Raw genomic sequence first — 14112 nt, 5'->3', positions numbered from 1 at the left:
GGGTTATTGTAAGAATGACATGAGTAAAGAACATGAACCCAACTGGATAAAACAAATAGATCCACTCTGCTGCTTTGATTTCTAAAGTGCACAGATTGAATAAAAGTTGGGGGGAGCAGAGGTGGGACTATTCTCTGTGGGGGAGGCTTTGTCAATAGCGGAAATACCATCCGTCTGGTTTGTTAACACTTTTTAATTAAGGTGGCGGGTAGACACTTCTCAGCCAGTTTCAGTTCAAATTCTTGCTTAAATGTCTCTTAAATGTACTCTACCATCCCCTTCAGCCCTCCCTACCCCTGACTGAAGTTCTAGTGACCTCTGACCTGGCCCTACAACAACAGCCTGCCTCCAGTCTGGCCATAACAAAGGAACGACTCAGAAAGAGAGTGACCTACCCAAACCCAAAGTCAGCATGTCGGTCCCACTAAAAAGTTTCCATGTAGACATCAAAATGGACCCATGCCACTAGACACATTACCAGCCACACCAGCCATAACCCAGCTACGCTTCACCACATACAGAGTCTGCGGCACAGCATGCCCTTTACAACCCTGCACAGGTTATTGGTTGTTCCCCACAGCCTATCCTTCCCCTTTTCACCTTATTAAAATTATATTTCCCTGCTGCCCTACCCGCTCCCCACCACCACCATTCCTCCAAAACTAGATTTGGCCACGTCCAGTGGAATGTCGGAGGAAGAGAAGCATGCAACTTATGCCTCACTTGACTAAAATGAACTAGCTTACCCTGGACCTTTTCTCTTTCCTCCCTGTGACTGAAATTGTTCTTAGCAAGCCAGCTGATGTTCCACCAATCCTGGAGGACCCAAGTGGGAAGGACCTCGGTCCCTGAGTGACCTGGCAGAGCAACGTTGCCCTGTCTGACTGATTTCTGGCCTTCAGTCTGTTGTGTGAGAGGTTTCAGTGAAAGACTTCTTTCAAATCATTGTATTGTAGAGCTTTTTTGATACAGCACTTAGCCTTTGCTCTAACACATTTGCCTTCCTGTGTTCTAATCCTTCAGGCTGCCCCACGTGGCTTACTGGGTAAGCTCCAGTTCCTCGTTTTTGTGAAGGGCCAAGATGCCCTCAGGAGTGAGCAGAATTAACCCTTCCTTGCCTGTGCACTCCACAGTTCATCTACTCGACTGTATCATTAACACCAGACCACTGTAATTTGATTTTTGGTTTGTCTGTTCCATGACCATACTCTCCCATCAGATAGATGAGTACTATTTTTTTAAAGATTTATTTATTTATTTGACACAGAGAGGGAGAGCGTGAGTGGGAGGGGCAAAGAGAGAGGGTGAGAATCTCAAGCAGACGCCCTGATGAGCATGGACCCCAAGGCAGGACTCAGTCTCACGACCCTGAGATCACGACCTGAGCAGAAACCAAGAATTGGATGCTTAACCAACTGAGCCACCCAGGTGCCCTGAAGTGAGCGCCATTTTAAAATTTATCTTAGAATCTTTAAGCCAAAGTTTAGCATGTGGTAGGAGACCAATATGATTTCAAAGATAAATGAATAATGGCTCATCTCATCTTCTAGCTTAAGAGTAAACAGCATTTGAAGGATTAAGAAGCAGAATACTGAGAGAAAGGAAATAAATGAGAAGGAGAGCAGCAAGGGTGAAGCATAGACCATGCCTTCAAGGTCTTCTGCACCCTCACCAGCACCTGGCCCTCTGTAGGAACTCAATGACTGTGCATTGATTGGACCCAAACTTTGCTGGTCATGATTGCTCTCTTTCTTTGGATCCCAAGGAAGCCGCTATAGGAAGTCACTCAGGAGACTAAAAGAACAGCAAGGGTGGGGTGTCAGTCGGGCTGGCCATTATTTAACAACACCCGTCCTTCAGATCATTGAAGAAACAAATATACTTTAGATATATGCACATGTTTAGACATGTGGCTTTATTTAATTTAATGTATTCCAGTCCATTAAAGTGTCTCATGATTATATGAAAGTTATTGAAACCCATTTCTTCACTTTATCAGATCTTCAAACAGAACCTTTCAAAGGAGATCACTTCTCTAACGAGTCCTATTTCTTTCCTATCATCCCCTCTATGCATGGTACTCTGTAAATACAGCACATGTTGCTCATGGTAACACACGTTAGAGAAAGATCTGGGAAACTCAGTGGCCTTTAATTATTCAGGATTTCATCGCGCAAGCATGTACAATCAATATTTGTTCATCTTAATCTGATTACCAGCCAGCGGTGTTCAGTACCTCCATCAACAGGATAACGATATGACACATTTCATAGACTTTCCCTACACTCTTCCAACAAGCTTGTTGGAAGGATTTAATGAGCTAATGAACTCATCAATGGCGTTCTCAGGAGCCAAGGCACCTTCCTGCACCTATGTCCCATGACCATATTTGCCTGACATCTTGTGGCCACAAGGAACATGACAGTCTCTAACGCCAACATCTGTACCCAGTGCAAAGAGCAACTTTGAATGCTAATGTGAGCATTACAGTTTGGGCAAATACAAAACTGCTTAGGAGATGTGTGACATGTAATTATTTCATCTAATTAAAATGGAAACTAGCCTTTTCTTTTTATATTTACAAGGCAAGTTGGAACATGTGGTTCAGTTCTCCTAAGGAAAGGGACAGGGTCGCTATCGGACTGCTCAACACTTGGCTTCGTGTCAACGACCTTCTACAGAACACCTCTCCCGCGAAAGATCCACCAAAACAGAATGTGGCTCACTGGACTGAGAGGCGAACGAGTGCCTGCAGTCAGGCAGTCCGCTCCTCTGGGGAAGAGGATTTTGAGCTGAGAATCCTAGAACAAAGAGGGAAGAATCCTCCCAGTACTAAGAAAGGGACTGATAGAAGGTTTCCTTTTCAACACAAAACAATATAGGGTGGTGACCCACAAACTTTGTTTTTTAGCACCAGGAACATTTTGTTCAAAACCAAATTTAGTGTGGAATCCTATAAATACAAAACAGAAAACATTTTTAAAAGATGCTTTGATTGAGTCAGGTGATCTGAGCTCCCCTGGCTTAGCTCCCTTGTTCCCGAGATCCCTCCCCAAACCCAGACCTTTGAGGAAACAGCTTGAAAACCATTAGAAAGACAGAAATTATTAGATTTGAAATCAGAACTCCTAGTTTGGTATTCCACCTCTTACTAGCCGAGCATCATCTAATAAGTCATTAACCTTTCTAAACCTCAGGTTCTTCATCTATAAAATAGGGGAAATAATATTTATTCCACAGGGTTATTGGCAACATTAAAAGAGGCAGTAAAACAAAAGTGCTTTATAATTATGAGACGAATGATCATATTGTCATCATCAGACAGCTGTAATGTGTAGTCACGCAACCAAGAGGAACGAGCTCCAGACAATGGCTTGCATTGTCTTCCTGCCCAGTTCAAAGGAAATCTGGAAGAATCCATGGGTGAATATGTCTCTGAGTAGGTTAGAATAGTTAAGACCTGCTGGAATGCTCTGAACACTAGAATACAGAGCCTTCAGAGCACATGCTGGTTCATTATCATCACTTTGCTTATGAAGGATAGCTTTCACTTCATCTGTTACCCACTCCCATGTATGTGATAACCACATCAGAAGATGTACATCTTAAAAGAAGGAACAGATACAGAGGGACAGAGAAGTTGTAGTTTGTCTCTGAGCACACAGCAAGCTCATGACGGAGCTAGAACTAGTTTCCATCTGTCTTGTCTCTCAGTGATCATCTACCTCCTGAGGACAGCCTGTCTTATAGAGGATGCCAGTCTATGTCAGCGAAGGCAGGAAGGAGGGCTAGAGCTGCGCTGAAGAAATCCAATGAAGATGACCAGTAAGGTAATTCCAGGGCCATTTCTGGGAGCTGGGAGCTGGGAGCTGGCCAGAGATGGCAGGAAGAAAGTTAGCGTTTGCTTCCCTTTGGAATGGAATAGGTTCTCTCTGCTGGAAATAGGATCAGAAGATATTTCTAGGTGTTTCCAAGGGAGGAATAATCTTGACTAACCACAATAATCTTGACCAGCCCATGACTGTGGGCACCCAGCCCCAGGAGTGTGTGATGTTGAGGAGGGGAAGCAGGAGGCATCAGTACCATGCCAGCCAGCTGGGTATTATCAATGAGCTAGAACCCAGACAAACACCGAACATCCCCCAGCACACCTTTAACACATTAGAATAACTTCTGAGGAAAAGATATATCGTTTCCAGGGGAGACTTTCAAAAATAAGCAAAAAAAAAAAAAAAAAAAAAAAAACACAGGATACAAGAAGGATCAGATATCCTACCAAACCCTCTCCTTAGGCTGAAAATTATATGGTTGCATTGTGCCATTAAAGATAATTTAAAAGAAAATGGATATTTAATTTAAGGATCATTTCTGGCTATTATATAAACCAGCAAAATCAGAACCACAGGCAGTCTTGTCTAGTAATGGTCCAGGCATTTGGGCTTTTTTCTCTCATGCTCTTTAATATTTGCTGTTTCCTTTATTTGAACCAAGAGGAGAAAAGGCTCCGTTGCAGAAATAGAACATGTCACACTTGAATTCCGTAGAGTTTTTTTTCTTTCTTTTTTTTTTTTTTTTAAAGAGAGCCTTCTGAGGCAAGATGATAAATGGCTAATAAGAAACAGGGGTGCCTGGGGGCTGGCAAGGAGGGGCTGGCCATGCTGGGGAGAATTCAGGATTCAGTGATAGGTGGCTGCTGTTTCCGGCTTCAAAGGAAGAGCTATCGATTCACTTTTAAGGAAAACAAGCTGGATCCCAGGACGGCTGTAGGTGGAGCGGCGGTTTCTCCCAGCTCTGCCACACCGGGTGACCTTTGCACAGTGCCACAGGAGGAACAATGGAGAAGCAACACTCTTAAATTAGTCAGTGTGGCTCTTTGATTTCTTCCCTGCCAGATGTTCCTTCGTTGATCCCTGCCTGGCCCATATGTCCTCCGTGAACAAGTGAGTGCGCGGGGCCAGCAGCCACCATTTTAGAAGCAGCCACCAGAGCAGGCTGATGGCATCCTTGGCAGGAGCCGGCCACCTGATTGGTTCTTCACCGGTCCTCCTAGAGATCAAGGGCGTGACTCAGACAGCACACCTGCCCGCTCCCGGGGCCAGGCTGGATGGCTCTGCAGCCTTGATTCCCACTGCGTCCTGGTGAGCCCACAGAGCCCTCAGCGGGGTCCCTGGCCCTCTCCTTCTTTTCATCCCCTTCACAAGAAATCCCTGTGGAATTTAGTAAACAGCCACCGCCACGTTCAAAGCGGGGCCCGATCTGACCGGCAGGTTTTCTATTCTCTCTAGCAACATCCATCTGCCGTCCACTGAGCTGAGGGGTGGAGGGGACCCTGCTGGATCCGAGGGAAAGGTGTGGGGGTGGAAATCACCACTTTAAGCTGACAGGTGGAGGCAAGAGGCTTGAGGGCCTCTTCATTTCGGGAATTGGCTACTTTTGTCCTTTTGTATCAATAAGAACTACGCTGTGGGTATACAGGGCGAGGACATCTTTCCCGGCTTCTCAGGAGGCCTGCAAGTGACATACAACTCTTTGGTCTGCCTGCATTATCCCCTTCTTCTGGAAACTCTCTCTCTTCCTGCTTTTGGGTACATTTCTCTGGCTGGCCAGGAAACTCCTCTGCAATTTTCAAACCAAAACGGGGCAGAAAGTCATTCCACTGCAGGCATGGGAGCCCTGGGATGTGAGGCTGGGACCTATCAGCAGTCTCGGGGCAGAAGCAGGAGCACCCCCAGTGAGACAGGGCTGACACCAGCAGTAAGCCAGCCTGGCCCTGGGTCTGGCCCCTGAGGACCTGCTGCGGCTCTGCCCTTCCCCTTGAGCTGCCTGATTCTTCTTCCAATTACGTAGCATGCTCCCGTCTTCTTCTGGTAAATTACTATTTTTGCCAATGCCATTTTGAGTTTCTGTCCTTGAATCTAAAAGAGTCCTGACAAACAAGTGTATCGAGTCAAAAGGAAACAGGACAGTACCCTGAATCCCCATGTTTCTGAAAGCCACCTCTCTGATTAACCGATTTGCCACAAATCAATTCCTCAAATAATCTATTTACTGAACGACCTAGTCACAAATCTGAGGCCTTCCCCCAAGCTTTGGTTTAGCCATGGCCTCCCCAAGGCTGTTGGTTTAGCATTTAGTTGTGATTTCAGACTCATTCCAACCTGAATGTCAGTTTCCTATGGATTTCACATCTTTAATGCCCAGGACCTCTCCAAGGGTAAAGGTTTTATATGAAAATAAAAAGTAAGATTTCCTTAAGTACCTGCAGTTTGCCACCCTTCTAGTTTGAGATCTCATACCCCTGCTTCTGCCTATTTCTTCTCTCTACTGGGTACTGACAGGACTCTCTGAGATGTGCCGATGGCCAGGCCAGACCGGGAGGAAGCCCAGAGCCTGAGCGACCACACAGCAGGAGGGACCACAGGTATGCTCCTGCCTTGTGCCCCATCTTTGTCCATGCCCACACAGTGGCCATGACCAACTATCCTAGATCCAGTTAAATATATCTGACCAATTATGGGAATTCGGTCATTTAACAAGTTAATCTTCAGGTACATTGTGAATAATTTACTTTCTATGACTTGACCGAGATCCCAAACACCTCACCTGATAGGAAGGAGTTGGATAAATGAAATCCAAGAACTTGCAAAGTTTAGTCTTTACCACACTCCTCCCTTCCTACTCAGGAAGCTAGCTCACTTACCCCACCACTGGATCTCCCCAACCCACAAGACAAATTCTGAGTCCCCAGTATGAAGAGTGGGTGCTGTTGCTTTGGGAGGACCCCAACTCCTTCTCAGGCTGAGTCACATTAAGCTCTGGGTGGTTGCGTCACCCCTGTCCTTGTGGCCAGAACTTCTCCTGCAAAGCACATCACTCACTTGCATCAATTAATTTTTAGTTATTTTTAATTGTTTATTGTGTTCTTTCCCACTGAACTGTAAGCTCTTGAGGACAGGAACCACTGTAGTCCAGTGTCCTCCCCATGCCCCAGGTGCCCAGCCAGTCAATGGCACTGCTTGGGATCCATCCTGCCTCTGGCCTCCTGCATTGACCCTGCAGCGGCCGCACTTAAACCTTCTCGGTGTCTGGCAGTCGGAGGACCAAGCCCCGTTCATCCATGCCTTCTCTGGCAGCTCTGGCTCTTCTGATGGCCACGTGGCTGGGAGAGCCTTGTCACACCTGTGGCACAAGCCCAGCCCACTTTCTGCTTTCAAAACTGACACACAGAGATACAAGTGTTTTTTTTTTTTTTAATTTTATTCATTTATTTGACAGAGATCACAAGTAGACAGAGAGGCAGGCAGAGAGAGAGGAAGGGAAGCAGGCTCCCTGCTGAGCAGAGAGCCCGATGTGGGGCTCGATCCCAGGACCCTGGGATCATGACCTGAGCCGAAGGCAGAGGCTTTAACCCACTGAGCCACCCAGGCGCCCCCACTTTCTGCTTTCAAAGGACCTCAGCAACTATCTCCTTCTGGTCTCTGTGTCTGGGTAAACATTTGCCACCTCTGTGGTCTACCTGAGAGAGAGAAGAAGAGGGAACACCAGACACTCATCCCCGGTCATGCTGGAAGAAAGGGGCTCAGCGGGGTTTTGCAGAAAAAGCAGCCACGTGGGAACCATACACAGTGGGGACTGCTGTCATTCACAGTTATTTGCCACGTGAGGTGTTGTAAGGAAGAATTCATAGTAACGACTAGCTCACGTAGTTGTGAGGAACAAGAAACCATTCAAAATTTAAAAATGAAATTGAGATGAATTATAAGGGAGTGGTTCTACCAAGCCAGTGGTAAGGACAGCTGAACTGGAAAGTTATCAGACGTTTATCTCTGTCTTTCTGTCTGTCTCTCTCCTTCTCTGCCTCTCTTCTACATTCTGCTTTATCTGCATTATGAATGGCATGTACCCATCTGTCTGGGCACCTGGAAGGACAAATCAATCTTCTGAGCCCAGATGACCTCCTGACTTTTCGTCCCGCAGTTAAAAGGCTCAGTCTCTGTGTCTCATCCCCAGGCTTCAGAAGACTTTCCTATCGGCACAGTTTAGATAATAAGACTTGCATGGAAACTGGAGCAGCCAAGTCCAGGCTTTGGATATGGGCATGGAAGGATGGGGGTGGAGGAGGAGAAGGCAGCAAGTCAGATTCTGGTAAAGGCTGGGGTGCTGGGAAGTTACTAGGCACTGCCACCCCCTTGTGGTACAGTGGCTGTTATGAAAATATACAGAAGCAAATAGAAAATGCTTGGCCCTGAGCGGGTGCCCATTACCTTCCTCTCCCCCTCTGCCCTTTTGGGTCACACTTACCAACTAGCTATAGAGAATGCCCATTTACAGTCTCTGCCTGGAGTCGTACCTTTGGCCTCTAGGATTGCCTACGTTTCTCTTCCTTTCAAAAAATAAAACAAAAAGAAAAGTTCTGGAAAAATGTGAAATGTTTTTAATTACAGTTCAGTTTATAACTGAGTCCAAAGTCTGTCTGGACACAGCCTATAGCTTTCCCCTAGACCTGGTGAAAGCAGGTCTTCTGATACCCCCACTGACTCAGGGGCTCAGGGCCACTCCACAGCAAGCCCATCTCCTGAGCAGAGCCGTTGGAGGCCATGTGGCCCGCCTCCATGAGGCCACTGCCCGCCTGCTTCATCTGACACGGGCCTTTTGAATATGGGGCTGCCAAATTTAGCAAATAAAAACACAGGACATACGGTGAAATTTTGGATAAACAACAAAGACCTTTTTTTAGTGTAGGACTGTCCCAAATATTCATTGTGTACCTGGAATCTGAATTTAACTGAGTGTCCCGTATTTTATCTGGCAACATGCCTTTGCTTGTCTCATTCCCTGAAGTGGCTCTTTAACCACACAGACCCCAAGCACACACCCTTCTGACCCCGCCAGGCCCATGGGGATTGCTCCATAGAGTGAATCGTCTCCCCACTTTTGTTGGTCTGCCTCCGTCAGGCGTCTCTAACCACAGTCCTGTTCTCACTTGTCTGACCAACTTCCAGCCTCAGCTCTACATGCCCGATCATTCACGCTGGACACTAGCCCAGCCCAGGCCCATAACAAACCATGCCCTTGGCTCTGTACCAGCTCCTTCTGTAGCCAAAATGGGCACCAACTTTGCTTACGAACTAAAATGTAGGAATAACTTAGCCCTTCCCAGTCTCCCTCTGCCATTCCCTCTAAAAGAGTGATCACCCATCCAGCAAGCAAGGACCCAGTCACTGTTTTACACTATTTCATTTCCCCCTCTTTTCTAGGCACCAGTGATATAACCCAGAAAACCTCTCTGCCCCCATTTGCTCTCTCTGCTGAACTCTTTGCACTGCTTTCTTTAGGTGATGGTGGTGGTATTTCGGCTCGTTTCCTCAAAGCTATATTCCAGAGGGTCTCATTGAGGTAAGAATGAGGAGCAGACTATATTTGGAATTCTCTGGGTGGAGAACTGATTAGTCTTGGATCATATCCTTGACAAATGCCAAGGTGGGTAGTATATCCGAAACTTTTTCATTTAGCTTGGTGACTTCCAAAAGCCACAGATTTTTATCTGAGGCTGAAGAGCTACAGCTGAAATTGTCAAAGATGCCTACAACACAGAGCAAGCCCCAGGCCTTATAACCTCAAGATTCTGAGGGGTAAAGGGTAAGAAAAGATCAGAAAACTCTGAGCCAGTGTGACCTACCAGATGTCAGAGGGAAAGAAACACCTGCTCGAGCCACTAGTGAAGACGAAACAAAACATCTCTCAAATTAGAGAAAGGAAAATCCTTTCTCATCACAAATGAAACGTTTGGCAATTGAGTGAACTTTTGCATCAACTCATTTTGTTGGTGGTTACAAATACAAACATCAAAAGAGCTTTTCAGAGAGCCCAAGAGAGAGCAGATGTTAATTAGAATAAAATTGTAGCAAGGCAGGCTGAATTTCATTTTGTCCTGGTGTTGCATTATTAGTTCATCTCAACTACTTCATCAGCAATGCTGCCTGGGCAGAAAGTCATCGAGGCATGTAAGTTTGTCTGTAGAAGTCGTACTCAAAGTGGGGTCCTGGGCCGAAAGTGTCATCATATCATAGGAACTTGCTAAAAATGCAGCTTCTTGGGTCCTACCATAGGCCAACTGAATGAGAGGCGCTGGCCATGGAGCCCAGAAGCTCTTGCCAGCAAGCCTTCCAGGTGGTCCTGTCTACAGCAGCCTCTCAGATGTCTTCTACTTGGCTCTTGGGGATCACCCCGAAGTTCAGCCACTCTAAGTCTTTTCACCAGAGAAATGGTTAGTATTTTTTTTAATGTATCAAGAGTCTAATGTGGGCCTTTAACCTTGCTTAGCATCAACATCAATGACAAATGTGGTGTTAATTCTGGACACAGAGAGTTATTTATTTAGTTACCCAGAGCCTCTCCAATAACAAATGCATTGTTTCTTTTTTTTTTTTTTTTAAGATTTTATTTATTTGAGAGAGAGTAAACGAGAGACAGAGAGAACGAGAGAAAGAGGGAGAACATGAGCAGGGGGAGGGACAGAGGGAGAAGCAGGCTGTCCACTGAGCAAGGAACCTGATGTGGGCCTTGGTCCCAGGACCCTGGGATCATGACCTGAGCCAAAAGCAGATGCTCAACTGACTGAGCCACCCAGGTGCCCTGTTTCTTATTCCTTACCCTTGTCTGGAGTTCTGAAGAGGACAAACCAAGGAGAGAGAGAGAGAGAGGGAGATAGTGAGGGAGAGAGTATAGAAAAGGGAGAAAGAAAGAGACAGTCTATTTTTGCCAGTCGATATAGAGCAATAGCAAAAGAAAACAGGTCTCTTGGGGTTAAAATACTGTCTTTAAGTATTTCCCCAACCTTCACTACAACTGACATATCAGTCACTTTATTTAAGAAAAACAAAAGGGGAGGGAACCTGGGTAGCTCAGTGGGTTAAGCGTCTGCTTTTGACTCGGGTCGTGATCCCAGGGTCCTGGGATGGAGTCCTGCATCAGACTCCCTGCTCAGCGGGGAGCCTGCTTCTCCCTCTCCCTCTGCCTCTGCCCCTCCCCCTGCTCATGCTCACTGTCTCTCTATCAAATAAATAACTAAAACTTAAAAGGAGAAAGGAAGGAAGGAAGAAAGAAAAGCAAAAGGGAGAAAGTGGAAGGATGCCTGTACCAGTCCCAAGTGTTTAGGACTTATTTGTACCCCACACTGTGATGGCAACAGAACTCCAGTCCTCTCTTGGGACTAACATTCAACGTAAATTTGATAAAGTGCTTGTAACTTCCATGCCATCTAATTTTTTCCTACACCTTTCACTACAATAGTCACTCACTCTTCATATTACAAAAAAAAAAAGATTCAAATTATGGTTCTTTCAAAGACGTGGCATTTATGAAATGAGTCCTAATTGTTAGCAGCTGGGCTGTCCCCGCCCCCAGGTGCAGGCTTCTAAAGTGATGAAGAAAGCATTTGCAATTTCTTTCAGTTGGTGAGAGTAGAAGGCTCTTGAATGAGATTTAAGCTGGCGTGCTAGCATGTCTAAATGTCTCCGTTTTCACTGTGGAAGACCTGTGGCTTTGGTTCCTGCCTCAGAGGTCAAGAGCTAAGAGTGAAATGTCCTGCTTAGAATGTAGGGGACTATACTGCCTTAATCTCAATTATTTTTGCCCTGGTAAGTGGCTTAAATTGGATGGCTTCACGTTAAAAACCTATATACTTTTTTAAGTTTTTATTTAAATTTCAGTTAACATACAATGTAATATTAGGGTCAGGTGTGCAATATAGTGGTTCAGCACTTCCATACATCACTGGGTGCTGGTCACAAGTGCCCTCCTTAATCCCCATCACCTGTTTCACCCATCCCTCCATCTACCTCCCCTCTGTTAACCATCAGTTCATTCTCTATAGTTGAGTCTCTTTCTTGGTTTGACTCTCTTCTTTTTTTATTTTTTCTCCCTTTTCTCATTTGTTTTGTTTCTTAAATTCCCCATATGACTGAAATCATATGGTATATGCCTTTCTCTGACTGACTTAATTCACTTAGCATAACACTACTCTCTTGCTCTATCCATGCCATTGCAAATGGCAAAATCTCACTCTTTTGATAACTGAGTAATATTTCATTGTGTATAGATACCACATCTTCCTTAACCATTGATCAGTGGATGGACATTTGTGTTGTTTCCATAATTTGCCTATCGTTGATAAGGCTGTTATAAGCATCGGGGTGCATATATCCCTTTGAATTACTATTTTTGTCTTCTTTGGGCAATTGCTGAATTTTAGGGTGGTTCTATTTTTAACTTTTTGAGGAACCTCCATACTGTTTTCCAGACTGGCTGCACCAGTTTGCACTCCCACCTACGATGCACGAGGGCTCCCCTTTCTTCATATCCTCACCAACACCTGTTGTTTCTTGTGTTGTTGTTGTTGGCCATTCTGACAGGTGTGAGGCAGTATCTCATTATGATTTTGATTTGTGTTTCCCTGATGATGAGTGATGTTGAGCATATTTTCATGTGTCTACTAGCCATCTGTATGTCTTCTTTGGAAAAATGTCTATTTATGTCTTCTGCCCATTTTTTAAATTGTATTATTCATTTTGGGGTGTTCAATTTTAAAAGCCCATGTATTTTTAAGCCTCTGGCTTGTATTGTATTGACCTTAGGAACTCATTCTTGGTAGGGGCTAGACAGTGAATGAATCATATCAGACCCTATGGTCTTCACAGATATAACTTTGCATTAAAGTACACTTGCAATGTTATAAATTTAAGAAGTTATTTAGCAAATAGTAAATATACACACTACACACACAGACAGCCCCCTTCCCCCAGTGATTGGTGAGATTTGGGTTTTTGTGTGTGAGACTGGTGAGGTTTTAGGTCACCTGCTTTACATGTTGTGATCAGAAAAAAAGGAAATTTAATCTTAAAATAATAAATAAACAAATAGACTGGCTTCAAAGTAATCCCCTAACATCTGTTTTAATTACTATGGTGGTCTTAGCATATGCACACAAATTCTTTGATACTCTCTTCTCCTTCTTCATGAGTGTAAGTTGCACTTAATGTCTCTTTCAAAGGAGTATAGAAAGCGAAGAGGAGTAACTTTACAGTGGAGGGACCTGGAAGGTACCACCTTAACCAAACCAAGATTGAATATCACTAGCAGATGGTGACATAATGTTGATATCATGATGAGAAGGACACTTCACCTCAGTGGCATTCTTCCCCCAAATCCATAACCCCAGTTCAATCATGAGAAAACATCAAACACAAATTTAAGAATATTCTACAAAACACCTGCCCAGTGCTCTTCAAAGCTATCAAGGTCATGAAAAACAAAGAGAGACTGAGAAACTATTCTAGTCAGGAAAAGACAAAGGAGACCAGACATGTGAATGCGGTGCCGCATCCTGAATTGGATCCTGGAACAGAAAAGGGATGTTAGTGGAAACAGTACTGAAATGTGAATAAAATCTGTACTGATGTGAATTTCTGTGTTTTGGAAAATGTACCACAGCTGTATACAAGGCTAACATTCGGGGAAGGGTAGGTGGCACTCTTTGTACTATCTTTGTGATTCTTCTGTAACTCTCAAGTGATTTCAAAACAAAAAGTTCAAAACATAATAAAGCTATTGAACATTTATAACCACACAAAGCCATCCTTTGGCCAATTGTAAATCATACCTGGGCAGCTATTACATGGTGGCATTGCTGTCAATCCTAACAGACACAAGAGCTCACAAAACTTCCCATGGGAACATCACAGCCCAGGAAAGACCTGTGAAATGGCCCTGCTTGGGGCAGAGAACAGTTGGAAAGGGAAGTCGCTGCTGCAGTGCCCTGCCTGGCTCCATTGTTAAGCCTCCCCCGTGGCCCCCCCTCCACCTGACCACCTTCCTATGGTTTTCACTGCAACTTCCTTGTTGGCTGCCCTAAAGAGAAAAGGGAGCATCTGAATATTCAGCCATTTTATCTCTTCCAAGGGAACCAACACAGCCAATCTCCTTAATTCTCCATTTGTCATAAACACAAGACAAGGACATTTTAAATCCATTTTTGGTTGGTTTTGTTTTCTCCTCCCAGAATGAAAAGAGCTCTTTTACCTCTGAGGGTTTATGTTTCATTATTTCATTGGC

General features: G+C 44.8%; 1 long non-coding RNA gene across 1 annotated transcript; it reads left to right on the top strand.

The window, feature by feature from the left end:
* Positions 1-3633: 3633 nt before the first annotated feature.
* Positions 3634-13626, top strand: LOC308342458. Its single transcript, XR_013966783.1, has 5 exons — positions 3634-3830; positions 4893-5138; positions 6339-6421; positions 9336-9396; positions 13052-13626. It is a non-coding gene; the product is annotated as an uncharacterized lncRNA (long non-coding RNA).
* Positions 13627-14112: the final 486 nt, after the last annotated feature.

Source organism: Martes martes (assembly GCF_963455335.1).
Source record: "Martes martes genome assembly, chromosome: 4".
Lineage (NCBI taxonomy): Eukaryota > Metazoa > Chordata > Mammalia > Carnivora > Mustelidae > Martes > Martes martes.
The sequence above is the reverse complement of the archived record's forward strand: the minus strand, read 5'-3'. Positions and strand labels throughout refer to the sequence as shown.